The following is a 6,000-nucleotide window of genomic DNA, read 5'->3' on the forward strand; positions in this document are numbered from 1 at the left end:
AGCGCGGAGACTATAACATTGGTTGGGTTTTTTGACTCCGCCTCCCTTCTCCGGTTAGTTTCTCTCTCTTCTCATATTACTTGCTGGTTGGCTTTCACTACAATTATTCTCTATTTAACTAGTGCCTTATTGAAACACTTACTATTAATTTTCTTTTTCTTTTTTTATTAAAAAATTTAATTTAGGGGTGGTTTGAGATGTTCTAAATAAGTGCATTTTTTACTTTTATTTTTTTAAAAAATATGTAAAAAAAGTAGAGAAAGTGAGTAGAAAAGTAGAGAAGAGATGTTGATTGATGTGACCCAAATAAGTATATGTATGCCCAAAAAAATACACTTTTTTAGTGCATTCGAAACACGTAATTAATTTTGGTTAGTTTTATCTCTAAGAAAATCCAACACCGGTTGTCAATGTTAAAATATAGGGAAAATTTCAAATAATAGGTGACACAAAACAAAATAGTAATATATAGCATTTCTAACCTTTGCTTAAGTAGTAGTAGGTATGTTAACAAATTTTTTATATATTTAGATTTATGCCTTGTTTGGAAATAGGCTATTTTAGAAATTTTTTTGCTTTTTACAACAAAATGTGCAAAAAAATAGAGAGAGTGATGTGATAATTTATAGTGACTTTTAACTTTTTAGCAAAAACTGAAGGTTGCCAAACGAGACCTTAAATTAGATTTAGTAGATTCCACTTTCTTTTCTTATTTCCTACCTTATTCTTACTTTGCCTTTTTTTGGGCAATTGTACTACACTTTGGTGCAACCTAAGTTGGTCGTTTTAATAGCCTCAACTGTGCTGATTTTTTCATTTACTATATACAATGTTTTGGTATTATTATTTAGGATAAATTACAAATACACCCCTTAAGATTTGTTTTAAATACGAATTGTCCCTTATGGTTTAGAAAATTACAAATGCCTCACTATCAAAACTTTTTATTTAACAGAATTAATTGAAAAAGTAAAATTTCTAACTGTTCACCTATACAATAATAAAATTATCTGAATTATTAATTAAAATAAAATTTTAACATTATTAAAAACTGTTAATTAACTTGATATTTTATTAATAAAAGGACCTATTTGTTATGAAATTAGAAACCTTAAGGGGCATAATGTAATTGCTAGAACCACGGGGAGTAATTTGTAATTTAAGTAAACCTCATGGGGTGTGTTTGTAATTTACCCTATTATTATTTATAAATCATCTTATTTATTTAAAAAAGGTTGACTAATAATCTTTGATTGTAATTTTAAATTATAACTTATTTGATTTATTCAGTTTATTTTTAAAAAAAAATATGTAAAAAAGTAGAGAAAGTGAGTAGAAAAGTAGAGAATAAATGTTGATTGATGTGACCCAAATAAGTATATATATGCCCAAAAAAACACACTTTTTTTAGTGCATTCCAAACACGTAATTAATTTTGGTTAGTTTTATCTCTAAGAAAATCCAACTCCGGTTGTCAGTGTTAAAATATAGGGAAAATATCAAATAATAGGTGACACAAAACAAAATAGTAATATATAGCATTTCTAACCTTTGCTTAAGTAGTAGTAGGTATGTTAACAAATTTTTTTATATATTTAGATTTATGCCTCGTTTGGAAATAGGCTATTTTAGAAATTTTTTTGGCTTTTTACGACAAAATGTGCAAAAAAATAGAGAGAGCGATGTGATAATTTATAGTGACTTTTAACTTTTTAGCAAAAATTGAAGGTTGCCAAACGAGACCTTAAATTAGATTTAGTAGATTCCACTTTCTTTTCTTATTTCTTACCTTATTCTTAGTTTGCATTTTTTTTTTCTTGGAAATTTGCAAAATCATATAGAGATAATCGATGGAACCCCGATTGCTCCTCCTACTCCCGAGTTTATGGAGAACATAAAATCCTACTTTCAATGTATGATATATATCTGGCCGGGTACACAATTTCTTAAATAGTTTTGGAAAGTCATAGAAATTAGGGGCAATCGTTTACTTACAACTCGACACCAACGTTTTGGTTTAACAGGAAGCGATGAAGGACGTTGTTTGTATAGATTGATATCTTTGGATTATGAATTTGATGTGGATGGAGTGAGTGAGGAACATCTTGGCCTCCTTGGCCGTGTGTTCCACCATCAACAGCTAGAGTCTACTCCGAATGTGAAGTATTACTCCTACAAAGAGTATCCACAGCGTAATCGTGCTATCAGTTGCAATATGGAAAATGTTTTGTAGCTCGAAACTTGTTGCCCTGAATGGCTCTATTTTCAGAAACAACGTGGTTTTGATTTTTTTTTTTCTTTCTTTCCCTTCCACTTCTCATAAGGTTGAACCAAACCCAAACAAACAGAGAGAAAGAGGGAAAGTGAGAAGGAGGAACAGAGGAACAGAGGGAGGAGAAGGAAAAGGAAGAGGAAGAGAGGATGCTGGAGATAACTTCGCCGACCAAATGGAAAGCCACCCATATCGGAGATGGAGAAGGAGAATGGGTTTGATTTTTTTTTTAAAATCACATCTCGTATTAGCCCAAAAAAAAAATTCAAAAATGTTGCTGTTTTGGTTTTGTTTTTGCTCAAATTGCTATTGTTTTGGTGTTGTTTTGATGTTGTTTTGGTGCTGAAATTGGTGCTTTTTGGTGCTGAAATTGGGGCAGTTTTTTTGCTAAAATTGGGGTTGAAATTAGTGCTGTTTTGGTGCTGAAATTGGGCTGTTTCTGTGCTGAAATTAGGGCTGTGTTTTTTGCGAAAATTAGGCTGTTTTTCTTCTTCTTCTTCTTCTTCTTCTTCTTCTTCTTCTTCTTTTTGCTGAATTTGCTGGTGAAATCGGTTTTTATTTTAGATTTTGATTTTAGGTTTTGATTTTGATTTTTTTTTCTCAGATTAGATTTTGGGGCTGGTTGATTTTTTTGAGCTCTTTTTCTTCTTCGTTTTCTTCTTCAAATTTTTCAGATTGCCCAGGGGGAAGGAAGAAGAGGAAGTAGAGAGGGGGCGGGGGGAGGGGGGAAAACCAATTGGTTTTGATTTTAGATTTTTATTTTGATTTTGAGTTTTGATTTTGATTTCTTTTTCTCATATTAGATTTTGGGGCTGTTTTATTTTTTTATGTTCTTCTTCTTCTTCTTCTTCTTCTTCTTCGGCTTCCTCTAATTTTTCAAATTGCCCAGGAAAAGGAAGAAGAGGAAGCACATAGGGGAGGGGGGAAAAAAAAGGAAAAAAAAGAGTGTCAAAACGATGTCGTTTCCAACAACCGAGCCATTCGGGGAAACCAATTTTTCGAGCTACCCAGCAACTCCGGTTGCAATACTATGCATTCCGTGGTTGTACCATTGTTTGAACCTTCTAGGCGGTGCTCTATTGGTATGCTTGAGATTGTGTCAACAGCTGAAATAATATTTGGAACTTGTAGGAGTTTCCTTTATAGGTTTGTCCCCTAACTCCCTAATTGGAATAATCAGTCCCATTTTTACGTTCTCTTCTTTACTTTTGTTTATTTATTTATTTTTATGCCTAACCAATGATTGTTAATTTTAATTTTCAATGATGGTTTCTTTTCTTTTTCTTATTACTTTTTGTTGATGGAGCTCAAATTATTTTACTAGCTGGTTTCATTTTACTGGCCAATCTTTTTAATGGTTTGTTAATCTTACCTTTTCATTAATTTCATTGTGTAAATCATTTAACATGGAGTTCGACAACAATTCTTATTTACGTATTGAGCTTTTTATTCTGATATCATATCATTGACATTAGTCATTTGGATAAATTATATTGATCTCTCGTGAGGGGAATGGATAGTTTCATTATGATGCCCAAGGGCTAACAAAATATACCTCATTGTGAGCTCAGTTAACCTTATTATTAGGGTAAATTACAAACACACCTCCTGTGATTTACTTAAATTACAAATTACCCCTGTGGTTCTAGAAATTACATTATGCCCCCTAAGGTTTCTAATTTCGTAACAAATAGGTCCTTTTATTAATAAATCATCAAGTTAATTAACAGTTTTTAATAATGTTAAAATTTTATTTCAATTAATAATTCAAAGAATTTTATTATTGTATAGGTGAACAGTTAGAAATTTCACTTTTTCAATTAATTTTGTTAAATAAAAAATTCTGACAGGGAGGTACTTGTAATTTTCCAAACCACAGAGGGCAATTCGTATTTTAAGCAAACCTCAGGGGATGTATTTGTAATTTACCCTTATCATTAATGAAAGGAAAATTGATGTAATTATAACAAAAATATAAGAATTACTATTTTATTTTTTCACCACTCAAGGGAGGTGAGTAGAATTTACCTAATTGTTTATAGTAGCCCCATTTACTAGGCAATACAGATTTCCACCAAAGTGTTGGACCAATTGAAATACTCTATGCCAGGGTAAGGTGCACCTGTCCAAAACAACGAAGCTGATTTTGGACAATTGTACAACACTTTGGTACAACCTAAGTTGGTCGTTTTAATAGCCTCAACTGTGCTGATTTTTTCATGTACTATATACAATGTTTTGGTATTATTATTTAGGATAAATTACAAATGCACCCCTTAAGATTTGTTTTAAATACGAATTGTCCCTTATGGTTTAGAAAATTACAAATGCCTTCCTATCAAAAATTTTCATTTAACAGAATTAATTGAAAAAGTAAAATTTCTAACTGTTCACCTATACAACAATAAAATTATCTGAATTATTAATTAAAATAAAATTTTAACATTATTAAAAACTGTTAATTAACTTGATATTTTATTAATAAAAGGACCTATTTGTTATGAAATTAGAAACCTCAAGGGGCATAATGTAATTTCTAGAACCACAGGGGGTAATTTGTAATTTAAGTAAACATCACGGGGTGTGTTTGTAATTTACCCTATTATTATTTATAAATCAACTTATTTATTTAAAAAAGGTTGACTAATAATGTTTGATTGTAATTTTAAATTATAATTTATTTGATTTATTCAGTTTATTTGCCCCCCCCCCAAAAAAAAATCTTCATAATTTATAGTTCTTTTTAACTGAAATCCTTTAATAAGTCTAGCTAAAAGAATCTTATTTCTTTTGTCTTAATTACTAGAAAAAAATTTATGTGACAGTTTATTTAATCAAACAGATTCAAATTTTTTTCCACAAATTATCAAAAGTTGTGACAAATAAATTTATATTTTTGTTTAAATTTTTTTTAGCTAATAATGTAAAAGGCTATAGTCATAAAAGTTGACTTATAAGTGAAAATATTTGATTCTTGCAAATATCTTTCAGTTTAAATCTATCAAGATTCTTCAATTATATCATTTCAGTTCTCTGTGGTTTTTCGGTCTGACAACTTCAAAATGTACGCATTTGTGTGATGAGAAAGTTAGTGGCAAACTGTAATTGAAATGTCAAATCTTGTATTGTTTTGTTCATTAGATATTGTAAGGACTCTGGGCTAACAAATATGTATTCATGAAATATTATCAGGAGAAGTATGAAACTCTCGAAGAAATCCAGAAGATGCTAGAAGTGGTGTATAGCACTCATTGTCTACCTTGGGCTCAAACTTGGGCCTTGTGTAGGCTTTGCAATGCTGTGTTAAAAAAATAGAGAGGGCCATATAGGTGGTTTTTTAGATGCATGTGCTTTCCAACACCTACGAAAAGGGCAGGGGGTTGTTGGGAGAGCAGTTTCATCCCAAAATTTGGTCTTTTGCAAAGATGTTACTCAATTTAGCATAACTGAGTTCCCTTTGGCACACTACGCACGCAAATTTGGAGTTACAAGTTCTTTTGCAATTTGCTTGCGAAGTAGATATATTGAAGACAATGTTTACGTGCTAGAATTCTTTTTGCCCCCAAAAGACACTGAAGGTGGGTATCCGAGGATTGCTTTGGTTTCGTTTTTGACAACAATGAAGCAGCATTGTAAGAGTTTTAAGGTCACTTCTAGAGAAGAACTAAGAGAAGAGTTATCTATTGAAGTTCTTGATTTTTTAGAGGACGGTAAACTTTATTCTTATC

This window comes from Camellia sinensis, chromosome 13 (genome assembly GCF_055761805.1).
Source record: "Camellia sinensis isolate YWXY chromosome 13, ASM5576180v1, whole genome shotgun sequence".
Taxonomy (NCBI): domain Eukaryota; kingdom Viridiplantae; phylum Streptophyta; class Magnoliopsida; order Ericales; family Theaceae; genus Camellia; species Camellia sinensis.